This window comes from Callospermophilus lateralis, chromosome 3 (genome assembly GCF_048772815.1).
Source record: "Callospermophilus lateralis isolate mCalLat2 chromosome 3, mCalLat2.hap1, whole genome shotgun sequence".
Taxonomy (NCBI): Eukaryota; Metazoa; Chordata; class Mammalia; order Rodentia; family Sciuridae; genus Callospermophilus; species Callospermophilus lateralis.
The window spans coordinates 104,019,947-104,033,210 of NC_135307.1; the positions used below are offsets into that span (position 1 = coordinate 104,019,947).

The 13,264-nt window shown below is 43.9% G+C and overlaps 1 protein-coding gene across 2 annotated transcripts in view; it reads left to right on the plus strand.

Annotated features, from left to right (window-relative positions):
- Positions 1–3,471: 3,471 nt before the first annotated feature.
- Positions 3,472–13,264, plus strand: part of Fam81a (family with sequence similarity 81 member A) — a 49,747-nt gene continuing 39,954 nt past the window's right edge. For both annotated transcript variants that reach the window (XM_076848608.2, XM_076848607.2), the window contains exon 1: positions 3,472–3,570. The gene's annotated coding sequence lies outside the window, so the exon portion shown is untranslated. The remainder of the gene's footprint in view (positions 3,571–13,264) is intronic.

A 13,264-nucleotide genomic window follows, 5' to 3' on the forward strand; every position in this document is an offset into this window, starting at 1 on the left:
ATTGTCCCCACCCTAACAACTCTGGTTCTTCCTCATTGCTCCCCTGTGGGAACTATCTTTCTCTTCTGGTCCCTGCACATGACCTGTCCTTGTGGTTCAATCCTTTGGCACCTTATTAAGAATGAACAATGTGTAGCACAGCTCTCCAATAGATCTGGACCTTCCACAAAGTTATAAGCCATTGTTGAAAATATTGAGGTCAAGATAAAGTGATAATTGAATCCATCCCAAACTCACCACATTCTTTTTTTTTTTCAAAAAGTTTTTAGTTGTAGATGGACACAATTCTTTTATTTTATTTGTTTATTTTTACTTGGTGCCAAGGATCAAACTCAGTGCTTCACACATGCCAGGCAAGCACTCTACCACTGAGCCAAACTCTGGCCCCCAAACTTACCACATTCTTGACCCAACTACTTACCAGTCTTTTTACAAATACCATTTTTGGGGCACAAACCTGTAATCCCAGCAACTCAGGAGGCTGAGGCAGGAGGATCACAATTTCAAAGCTGGCCTCAGCAACTTAGTAAGGCCCTAAGCAACCTCATGAGATTCTGACTCTAAATAAAATAAAGAAGAGGCTGGAGATGTGGCTCAGTGGTTAAGCCCCCCTGGTATAGTCCCTGGTACCAAAAACAAACAAACAAAAACCAAAAAAAAAAAAAAAAAAAAAAATCTTTTTTTTGACTACACAAGCTATTGACCTTTATCTAGATGAGCCTGTTCACTGTCCTCACAGATGTCCTGTACATTTAATCGTCTAGATCAGTGGCAGTGCAGGGACAGTTAGGAACAGAACCCAGCTGTGCAAAAAGTTCATTTAAAAAATATTCCTGCAGGGCTGGAGATGTAGCTCAGTGGTAGAATGCTTACCTAGCATGCAGGAGGCTCTGGTTTTGATCCCCAACACCACAAAAAGAAAAAAAGAAAAAAAATCCCTGTAGTGTCTAGCACATATACTGCACAAATTATTTGTACTTAATGACTGGTTGGTAACTAGTATTATGGCCATCAAATTTATACAACTGATCTCTATATTAAGACTATTTTTAGTAATCTCTGCCAGCATAAATAATTTGGGATAAATCATGCATTGTTAATTAAGATAATGCAAGAAAAATCCATTTCCTCTAATGAGTTATAATAAAAACAATTCTGGAAAAATGGATACTTGATTGCAATTTATCTTACAGAAATAGCAAAAAGAAAAAAAAAAAGAAATTAGGGCAGGTTTAAATTATTGGGTGCTAAACTTCATCTCCTTAGGATTCCAAAAGAAAATTGCCTGGAAAGAAAAAATAAAAGGTACATCAGAGTGGGAAGTCATGGGATTAATCCAAGACTACTTAGAATTCTCAGGGCTTGTATTGAGGACTCAAGGTTTTGAAAGAACTATAATTACTTTTTTTTACTGTTAATGAATCTTTTAAAATATTATTTTTAAACTTATATTAGTTGTTATAGTTGTTAAAAAGGAAATTAATGTCAGCCTAAATAGAAGAGTGTATCCATGTGGCAAGGACCCTTTACCTTCTCACCATCCAGGTTCTCACCTTTCTTACCTACAGTGTGAGGGAGTCTTGTGGTGGATAAAATATCAAAGTTATGTTTTGAAGGCCATCAGAAATAGCAGGAGGGAGTTTCCTCTCTTTTTGGGATGCTCCATTCTAAGGAATACAAAGAGCCACTGTCATCCTCCTAGAAAGCCAAGAGGGGTACCCTGAGGCTTTGACTAAAGTGGGTCCTGGCGGGATGGAGCTAGACCAGAGAGATAGTAGATTAGGAAGGAGAGATGTGGAAACAATAGGGGACAGTCATGTGTTCACCTGAGATGCGCATCTTATACTGGAAGGCAACCTGATGGAGACAGGAAAAATATCATTTTTAACCTGTGTCTGGACTCTTCACAATGGGCTCTGAGCTTGAATGGTTGCTTTCTGGTAACATCTATGTCCTTCTAGACATCGTGGCAAGTTATGTTTCAAACAAATTTTAAGTGGCAGAAAGTCACTGGGAAAATGGTTGATATTGTCATCATGTGACATAGGATTCAGTTCCATATATATTAACTAACTACATATCAGGTGCCAGGCTGTGGGAATCTACCAGAGAATAGGAAAAAAGGATAATTAGGTTTTTCCAGTGCTAAAGGGAAGCTATGATGTCCGATCTCCATATCACAGAACTCAAGGCCAGGACCCTGCTTGTTACAGTGGCAGTTTTACCTGTGTCTATGACATTTGATTAACATATGTCAGGCTGCAAGCTCCATGAGAGTAGAGGTCCACATTTCTTTTTTCCTACTTTTCTGTTTGTCTTAGATCTTAGCTTAGTTTCTGGCACTTAGCAGGCATCCAATAAACACTGTTGACGGAATGAGTGTTACAGATGCTTTAACCCCTTGTTGGGGATATTATTCTACTATAAAGACAAGGAAATAGTCTCAGAATACCCAAGACAACACACAAATATCTGCTGAAGCAAAGATTCCAAGACGGCTCTGCCTGACTCCACAGCCCATGCTCTTCCTACTGTGTCACACTCCTTATCCACGATTAGAGAGGCTCAGGCGGGTGGGGAGACAGACAGGAGGACCCGCACTGGGTAAGTAGGAGAGAGTCTCCACGAAAGAGGTATGAACCAGACGCAGCAGAGGCGGGCAAAGGTGGGGGTCTACCGCTCCGCTTAAATCCCGCCCATGGAGAGGAAGCAAAATTATGAGTGGATGGGTTTGTGCATCCTGCCGAGAATCCGTCATTGCGAGGAAGGTGGAAAGAGTTAGGATGCCCTGGGAAGAGGATGAGGCAGAGGAGAGAAGGAAGGGCTGGCAAGAAACGTGACCCTGGGTCCCAGCTGGGGGTGTCAGGATGACTCGTTAAAAGGCACTTGGTGGCCCAGGGTGTTCGTTCACCTGTACAGGTGAGGCATCAGCGCGCGAGCCGCTAACCAGACCGTGACCTCGTCAACTAACTTCTCCCCGATTTGAGGAGGATCGGGCAGATAATTATTTTTTGTGGGGAAGAGATTTAATAAATAAGGGATGTTAGGGCTTTGGGGAGAATTACAATGCAAACGCCATGGTTTAATCAGACACCATTTCAACACCTAACTCTACATTCAAGTCAACCAGTCCTACAACAGGATTTATTTTCCAATAAGCGAAATCCCCGCCCGCCAACTCCGAGGCGCTTGGATGCTAGCTCTGTGGGAAACAGCAGCGATGAGGAGAGGCTATTTTGGGTGTGGGAAGGAGGAGGGAGGAGGGGCGGCGCCGCCGGGCTGGGCGCGGGTGCGCGGGGAAAGCCTCCAGCTCGGGCTGCCACGGCAACCGCGTCCAGGCAACGCGCCCGGAAGCGGCTCGGGCTGCGCGCGGCGGCTCGCGCCCCTCGGGAGCCGCGAACCCGGCCGGGCCGCGCGCGGGGCCAGGCGGCAGGCGCGCGCTGATTGGACGGCGCTCCCCGCGGCGCGGGCCCGCAGCCGGGCGCCCTGCACAGCCCGCGCCAGTGGCCGCCGCACCCAGCCGCGCCGGCGAGGATATGGGCAGCCGCGGCGCGCCCGCCCCCCGCGCCGGTGAGTGCAGCGCCCCGAGCCCCCGGCCGGCCACGCTCCGGGTCCGGGCAGCGGGCGCTCCCTGGGACTGCCGGTGACCTTGGGGCCCCAGCTTATTAGATAGGCATGAGGAAGAAAGAGAGCTGCGCGTGGCCCATGTGACATGCTGCGGGAGAGAGGGTTAACTGCATGCTGACGCGAAGGGGAGAAGTTGGGCACAGAGCGCAACTGGCCTTGCATTTTCGCGGGGGTTGCATGCTAGCAAACCAACAGGCCGGGAGAGACTGTTTGGAGGCGCTGGGGTGGTCTACAGATTGCTACCGGTAAGGGCGAGTCAGCTGTCCCACTACTCAGAGCTGAGTGACCTTGGGCAGGTTAATCATTCTGTTCCCTCGCGGCTTTTCTTTTTCTCATCTTCGAGAAGAAGGACTCAGGTTCTTTGCAGTTTCACGGGGTTGTTGTACCATTGTACTGTGAGCTGAGAAAGGGCCCCAAAGTACGGTTTTGCGGGTACTGTATATACAGGGCTTAACCATATCAATTTTACTAGGGGTTTTTGTTAATTGATTCCCCAAACGGCAAAGAAATGTTATTGCTTAGTGGAAGGTTAGTAATGGAGAAAGCAGTCGTGGTCTAGAGAGTGGCTTACTAAAATGCACAGGTTAAAACCCCTAAGGTGCCCTAACATAGTGAACAAAATCAGGATTAATGCTCCCGGAGTACTTCTTTCCTGAAGTTGATCTAATAGAAAACTTTGTGTTTGAACAGGTAAAATCAATCCCAGTAGTGGCAGGCAGCAGCAAATTAAGTGAGTCATTTCTTCAATGTGCATGAGGTTTTGTGTGTGTGCGTGTGTGACAGTGCGCACGCGCAAACCCTCAGCTTAAAATCTGTATGTCAGTGTTAGAAATTATTTCATAAGAGTAATCAGAATAATTATTTGAATCCACAGAGCTGTAACTCTCTCAGAAGCAGGGACAAACATTTGCAGCTTATTCTTTAGATAAGAGGTCTGTGAGTGTAAATATGTTCTTTATTGAGAACCTTTCCTAGGATTTGCGCATAGTATCTGTCATGAAGTGTGTATGTGTGTGTAGGGGGTTGCCAAATAGGCTGTGGTACTTCTTTTACTTTAGCACTAGTTAGTACTAAAAAAAGATACTCAGGCCCCTTTCCATATTCTGCTTCCATAAACCTTCTCCTGAGAGGGAAAGAAGAAGTGTTCTGGATTCTTCTCACAGATCCCTTGGGATGCATGCCCCTTTTGACTTTCTGCTTCAAGGATGCCCTTGATAGTCATTCAAATTTGATTTCATCTGTATAAAAATATGAGTTAGGAAGATAAAGTTGTCAGTATTAAATAAGCTTCTGCAAGCTTGTTTACCTGAGGGCTTAATAATCTTTAACGGCTTGCATCTTAGAAATCTGATAGCATTCAAATAGGAAAATCCTTACTGTTCAGAAATTCAACCACTAAACCCTACAAACTCTTAATGAACTATATCTCATTGTACTTGGAACCCTCATAGCAAACTGGTCTTCCTCTCTCTGCAGGACACTGACCTGCATGACTCCAGCCTGCCTTTCAGTGTCTTTTTTCTTGCACCCTGCAGCCATACTTCTTTATTTTCTTGCTGAGCCTATCTTTTCTCTCTCCCCTCACATCAGAGCCTGAGTGAACAACTCCACTCAGAAGAATCCTCTCTACTGTCCTCTCCATTGCACCAGAAGGGGATGTTCTTCCCCTTGCTCCTGATCTGCCAAGTCTTCTCTTAGAAAGTACTGTTTTCCCAGTACCTTCCTTCTTATCTTCTGGCTTCTTTCTTGTCTTAAACCTGGTGGCTCCTCAGAATTACCTGGAACATTTTGAAAAGCCTGGCTTGTTAGACTCTGTTAAATATACCATATTAGAATCATGAGGATGAGTGAGACCTAAAAGAGTCCTTATTTTAATAACAAACCCCAAAAGAAGGAGGAGTGATAGGGGAGGGAGAGCGAAAACAGAGTTTCCTGGATGGTTCTGATATTCACTTAGGTTTGGGAATCACTTCCCTTGATGCTACAAAAAAGTAAGAAACAGTGTGAGCAGCTAGCTTCTTTCCCTTCTCTGTCTTGTCTCTTGCTAGTGACTTTGCGGATACGTTGAGGCTCTTTTAATTCATTGACTTTGAAGTTGTTCAACATTAACTTCTATGGCTTCAGTTTTCATTCTACTTCAACTGCTAATATCTTGGACCTATATAGATTTGGGGATTTTTCTACCTTCAAGAGCTGAAACTTGGACTTCTGCCACTGACTGTGCCCTATTTTAACCATCACTTAGGACTCTGGTCCCTAAATCGCTTGCTGTTCCAAAGCTTCAGCCCCTCATGGCTCCATTTTTCCACTTGGAATGTATAGGTAGCCAGCCATTTCAGTTCTGTCTGGAATCAAGAATCCTTTGTCTTAACATTTTGGGTTTCTCATATTCTAGTCCTCAATCCAAAATCATCCTTGTCATCTGTATATTCTTCTCCCATCCTGCCAAATTATCCAGGAGAAAAATCACAAAGACCTTCAGACTAGTTACCATTGCAAATTATGCTGGTTCTAATTTCACTGAGATCTTGCTTGTCTATGAACAAAACCAAAAAAAAAAAAAAAAAAAAAAAGCACCATTTATTAACTCTGTCTGCATCTATTTAGAGGTTGAATGCCATATCTTTCCATTACTTAAACTTCGAGGTACTTCCGTTTCAAGAAGTAGCCCCTTTTTACTGTTAAGATTAAGGATGTCTACATTCTAGTTTACTGTCTTTACCTCAATGTAAATTCCCACGGCACCCTCCTCAGTACCTCTGAACACTTTTCTCTGCTTCTCCCTGTCCTTTATCTTCTCTTTCTCAATGGAAGAAAATGTCTATAAGTCCCTTCACTAAGATTAACCCACATATACCACACTGTCCATTCTCTGTACTTTGTTCCTTCCTTCTTGCCCCTTTTGGGAATTTTTTCCAGTTGTCATTCCCTTTCTCTGTTTTTATTTTGGTCCCTCCTTCCTCTGCTCCAGCCCTCACTACACCATGTATTCAGGACATCTTTGGTATAACAAATCCTGCCAGAGTCCCCACTCTGTCTAATAAAACTTTCAGTGGTGAGGGAAAATACTGGATTGTCCACATGGTAGTCATTGACCCATATGTGACTATTGAACTTGCAAAATGGGTCTTGCTTTGTAATTTCGGTTAAACTTAAGAAAATTTACATTCACAGGGCTGAGAGTCGGGCTCACGGATAGATTCACATGTTCAGAGTGTATGAGGCCCTGTGTTCAATCCCCAGCACCCTTGCCCCACACAATTTGAGTAGTCACATGGGGCTATTTGCTGGCATTTAGGACAGCCCAGTCCTCTACTCTGTTACCCTGTCCAACTCTCTTCAAATTTCTCTCCTTTGATTGCCCACTGTCTCTTCTGGCTTCACTCTTACTTTCTGTTGAATCTCCTCCCTGAAGGGCTCCAGCAGGGGTGTTTTGGCAGCAGATCTGAGCCTGTGCTGTCCAGAGCTCCTGGATGGTGCCCTGCTCCCCTGCCTTTGCTGCCTGTGTCAGCCTTCCTTCTGTGCTTCTCTTTTTCCCTGTCTCTAAGGCCTGGCTCTCCAGGTCCCACTCAGACCTCCTTTGTTCCTTTCTTCTTCTGGCCTCTAGGAGTGGGGATTCGGTGAGACTCTGTCCTTGTCTGTTTCTCCTCCTTTCCTGGCCTCCTCCCTTCTGCCTCCCACCTTCAACCTCACTGCCAGCCCCTGTTTGCCAAGAGGAGTGGGCACTTTCCCTGTGCTGTTCTGGGAGCCTGGTTCATCCTTGTTACCCTTTAGTGCTCCATCCGTCTCTGTGCGGCCAGCTCTTCTTAGTCCTGTCATATAGTGAGGAGACTGGAGTAGAGGGGATAGAATAAGCCAAGGGGGGCCCTGCTTTCGGGGAGCAGATCTGGGAAAGGAACTCTGGCATCAGTCTGACCTTAGAGCCCTGCTTTCAGCCCTGATTTGCTCAGCTCCTCAACCCCTTCTCTCAAATTCCATTCAGAATTTAATACCAGCAAGCCTGACTGTTTTGTCATCTGGCTTCCATAAGCATTTTTCCTGTTTCTTAATTGTTTACTTTGAAAAAAATTGAGATTTAGAGGAACATTTCAAGAATAATTTAAGTAATTCTGATATACCTGTCAACAAAATTCAATAAATATTAGCTTTGTACTACACTTGCTTAGTTTTTCTTACTCTATCATATTCTCTCATTCTCGGAATCTATATACATCACATATGTGTCCGTATACACACATACAGATGTCGCAATTTTTCCTTGAACCATTTCAGGGTAATGTAGACATTATATACCTTTACCCTCCTAAATACATAAGGGAATATTTCTTTCTTAAAAAAGGTCATTTTTTGTATAATAAGTGTCAAAATCAGGAAATTAAGATTGATTCAGTCCTGTTATCTAAGCTACAGACCTTATTCAGGTGTCACCAATTATCCTAATAACATCCTTTATACAAAAAGAGGGGAAGAAAGATCTCAAAACTGAAAAACCAAAACCAAAACCAAAAAGATTCTGTCCAGGAGTCCATCCAGGATCCTTGTTACATTAGTTGTTATGCCTCTCTTGTTTCCTTTAATCTAGGCTATTTCCCAAGTTGTTCTGTTTTTTGTGACCTTGACCTTGACACTTTTGAAGGGCACAGGCTGGTTATTTTATAGGATGCCCTTTTCCTCCTTTTTTTTTTTTTTTTTAAAGGCATTGAGAGTTAAACTTAAGAGTGTTCTACCCCGGCCTACTTCCCTATCCCTTTTTATTTTTTATTTTGGGACAGGGTCTTGCTAGATTGCTAAGGCTGGCCTCAAACTTGTGATCCTCCTGCCTCAGCCTCTCAAGTCCCTGGGATTATAGACATGTGCTGTGCCCTTGGCTGTAGGGTGCCACTGACTTGGGCTTGCCTGTGTGTTCTCCTGAGTGGTCCTGTGGTGCCCTTGCTGATGGTTTAGAGCTGACATTCTCTTCCCTTGGGGTTAAGCTTTCTGCTCTTCTTTCCTCTCCCACATCCAGTTGTCATCTAGTGCGAGGTGCAGTCTGTCTCAACTTGTTTCTTCCTTCTGTTCCTGCTGTCTCTCCTGTTTCTAGCAATCATGGAGTGAGGGCCTCTGCACATGGGCCACACTCAACTCTCCCAGCCTTACCTCCACTATTTACCTGCTGATTTCCACTAGTCAGTATTTCCTTTGCTTTGTCCCCTTTTCATCTTTCCCCTTGCTGCCCTGAGTTCACTTAGCCCACCCCATGGAACATCCGACTCAAATGCCTGCTCCTCAAAGGCTTTTCCTGATAGTTCAAACTGATCCAGCCATCCTTTTGTCCCATAGCCTTGGCTGGTTTGCTCCTGGAGCACTTAGCAGCCTCTCCAGTCTTGCTTGGTGGTCTGCTACTACTATTTCCCCATTGAGTCAAAGCTCTTGCAGTGCAGGGACTGTGTCTTGTTCAGCACTGAAGAGTGTCAATGAATGTTTGTTGACTTGACTAAAGTATTTGGTTAAATCATGAAATGAGCGCACACAGTGACGGTAGAGCTGTCCACTACCATCCAGTCCTTGATGGAGGATGTGAGACCCGTGCCTTCCCCTTGGAGTCAGATGAACATTGGTTCAAACTAAGATCTTTTAGGAAAGTGGTGGAAAATTTGGGAAGGTATTTCCATGTTGTAAGTGGGAAAAATGATTTCCCCGATGATGTCTTAATTTTGTGTTTATGTCAAGACAAAGAAAGAGCATATTTGATTAAGAAAATGAGTAGACAAACCTCACAGAGCATATTAAATATGGCCCATCTAGTTCTTCACACCCCAAATGAGCAGCTGAATGTGAGAGGAGTAGTTTCTCAGGCGTCCTCCCTTTGGAGCCCCAGCCACCTGTTCTTTGCATTGTCTGGCCTCCTGCTGTCCCTCCTCAGGCTCCCTCAGTGCTGCCTCTTCTCCTCAGCCTTCCCCTTGCTCATCCCCTCTTCCTCCTTATTTTCACTTTTCCTGCCTGTTTCTTCTGGTCAATAATGCTTCTGTTTCCTCCCTTTCCCTACATTGGTTACTTCATTTTTGTCTGATTAGATGTGGTTTTATGTTCCATAATTTTTAATATAAAAGCAGGTATTTTTTTGAAAAAATAGGAAATTCAATTGTGTGTGTGTGTGTGTGTCTTTTGTTGATTCTTTTCCATGGCTCAGTGGTTCTTGGTATTTTATTGACTTTTTACAGTGCAGGGGATAACCCAGGTCTTTCAGCATGCTAAGCAAATACACCACCCAACCCCTTTACTATTTTAAAGATGTAGTTATTGGTGATCATCAAATAGTTGTTTCAGAACTAATCAGCTCTTTCTGGAACACCAGGAAAGTTACTGGGAATTTGCTGTTTGACAAGCTTCAAAAGACCTGAATTTTTTAGTCTCTGCTAAAGCAACATTTGTTCTTGAAGTTAAAAATCAGATTTTAGGATGGTGAGTGGTTGAGGTTGTGGGGAACTGCTGACGTCCCTCCTCAGGGTGTGTCTGCCCTTGCTGACTGTGGTCGGTTCCGCCACCCCTAGTGCTTCTATGGAGATGACGTCCTCCCTAGACAAGGAACCGCAGAGGTGAAGGCAGAGATCCTGCTGCTGCAGCTCAGAGTGGCTTCAATAAAGAGCGTGTTTGTGTGGGAGAGAATGTGTGGGGGTTGCTTTCGCATTATGGAATTCTTAAAATTGTTTAACCGGGAAGATGTTATTCAGAAACCCCTGGTGTCTTCAGCTTGTTTTTTTGTTTAGTTCAGATTTCTATTTTTTTTTCATGCATTTTTAATTATCTGTGGAAGAGCTCAAGAGTCCTCCCCTGCTCTCTCTAAATAGTTATAAAATTAATATGCTGCGCTCCAGTTGTTACTCCAAATAAAAGAGTCTCCTGGAGTCTCCCATGTGGGGCAGAGCAGTGCCACCACTCCCTCTGCATGTGAGGAAAGGGCACAGGCTGGGGCAGGGTCCTCGTTCAAGCCCACACCCTTGGCTTTTCCCTCAGCGATTCCACAAAGCCACAACTAGCATTTTGCCTGCACATGAACACAAAGTCATGCCTTCCCCTCCCATGTGAGCCCTGGTGCATCTGGGGGTGTAGGTAGAGAGTTCAGTAGGTAGAGAGTTTATGCCGGCTTTAAATAATATTTTTTTCTGTTCTTGCTATTTCATTTGGCAGATTCCCTTTTTAACATTTGGTAATGTGTCTTCTGTAATGCTAGAAAGAAAAGTTGCCAAATATAGATGTTGATAAAAGTAATATTAAGACATTTCTTTTTTGGTGTGGGTGTGTGCACGTGTGTATGCCTGGGCCCGTTGCAGGGTGACCTCAAGCAGTCTGCCAAGTTCACAGCTGGAGGGACACCTTGAGTCAGCCATCAATATGTCATTTGAGCAGAGCAACTCAATAATTAAAATGATGGGCCTTTCCAAATTAGAAAAACAAAAAGGCAAATGAACACATATTTATGAGCATCTGTGAAGAGGCACTCTGCTAGGCTTCACAGGGGATGCAGGCTTACATAGGATGTGGTCCCTGCTGCCCTGAAGCAGCTCAGTTGGGGAGACATAATCCATGAAAAGTTCAAATAACAATAGAAGATTTAAATAGTATTTCAAAATAGCTGTTATTAATAGATTAGAACAAAAACCAGCCTGTTTTTTCTGGGGTTCTTCTAGAAATGTTAATATTATTCTAAGCTGTGGAGAGTGGCTTAAGGCAACATCAATGGCTGTTCTTTGGGCTCCGGGGGTTCATTTGTGAGTCTGTCTGTAGGTGGCAGAGGCCACATGTATGTTGCAGGATTACTGGATCCCTTCAGTTATGCAGTGACCACTGGTCTGGCTGGAAGACCATTGTAAATGTTTTAAGCATTTTGAAACCCATTTTTGTGAATCAAACACATTCTCTTCTCATCTTTCTATCTCCAATGGAATTCCCTTTGTGAATGTAACAGAGTGGAGGGGAAAGAAAGCAAGTCTTACAAAGTAGAATCAGGTCATTTTTGCAAAGGACATTGGGAATATCTGCCTGGGACCCTGTGGAGGGATCATACTTTCCCTGGAACTAAGGTTTTTGGAATGCTGGCTGGTGGCACTCCAGAGCCACTGTATCCGTGCCACATGCCTGATCTTCTTCTACAGGCAATCCAGGCTGCAATCATGACTTTTTTTGAGGGTGACAGGCTCAAGTCTATTATGTGCCCACAAGAGAATGAGGTGAAGGTAAAAATTGACAGCATAGTTGTTTTAATTGAACCGTAAGCTCTTTCAGACCCACAATTGGGCTGGTTTCTTGGGTTTGAAAGCGTTAAATGAGCACTGTCTGCATTTGTTGTTGTTCATTGGTCCATTCTTTTACTCAAGAAGTACCCCACTTATTAAAGTTCTGAAAATAAGGAAGAGCAGAATAAAAATGTACTCTGTGCCACTATTAACATTTTGACTTATTTCTTTCCACTATTTACAAAGATACTACTATAATAAATTTCCAGTGTGGAACTCCTCCCTTTCCTTTCCAAGATGGTGGGGGGATTTCTGGGTTGCTGGGGTAATGTAAGTTTGAAAAAGCATCAGTGTATAACAGATGAAGGGATGCTTCATCTGCCATTGGTCTAGTATTGTTTGAAGATAGATCCTTTGGTAAGGATACCCAATACCTTAGAGGCTAGGGATGGCCTTGAGGACTTACCAAAAAATTCCCTAGATCCACCTCACATCCATCATGTGTTCTACATCTCTGATTATGCAAACACAGGATATTTCATCCAGGATTGCTCATTTTTTCTCCAAATTTCTAGTCAGGGTTGGGGGAAGATGAGCTGCCTGTTAAGAAGGTAGCTATGTTTACTTGCTATTTTTGTTTGCTTGGCACACAATTTGGAGTACTTAAAGCTCCTGTGGTGAGCAGTGGCCCTTCCCTTGGCTTCATCATGCTGTGTACACTGGCCTTGCAAAGTAGGTATCTAGGCTTCAATTGCACAGTCCTCCTCCTGCTCTCACCAAAAACAAATGATATAGCCCGTTACTGACTACCCACACCACAGGGGAAACTCCAGAAATTTGGCATGGGAAGAGTGGAATGGTGTATGAGGGGGGGGAAAGGAAATAGCATTAAAAGTAGCATGAGTCCATGAAAGCATCCATGCTTGGAAAAGGGACAGGAGCTGGTGTGGGGAGTGGGGGAAGGCAGATAGCTGGTGTTCTGTGCACACAGTAGGACAGTGACTGCTCGGCTCTGGCCTTGGATCTCCTGCTTCAACCACCTCTGGTGGGTTAGGATCTGGTTGACTTCTCACCATGGGGAGAAGGAAGGGAAGGGGAAGAAGAAAGTGGGGTATGGCAATAGTGGCATTGGTAATGGTGGTACAGAATTGGCAGGATTCTTTAAACATAAGTTAAAATATTTGTACCACCTAAATTGCAATGCCAAGGAGCAAAGCTTGGGATTCCAGACCCTGATTATGGTTGTGTATAATACTGTAAATTCAATTTGTTTTGGTCTTAAACCTTGGCATTATAACTAGCACATAAATATTTCCTATGTTACTTCATAGTCTGTATAACCATAATTTTAATTAGCTATTGATATTCTATTGATAAATAGCTGTAGATGTCTTTGATAAATAGCCGTTGATGCTCTAATTAGC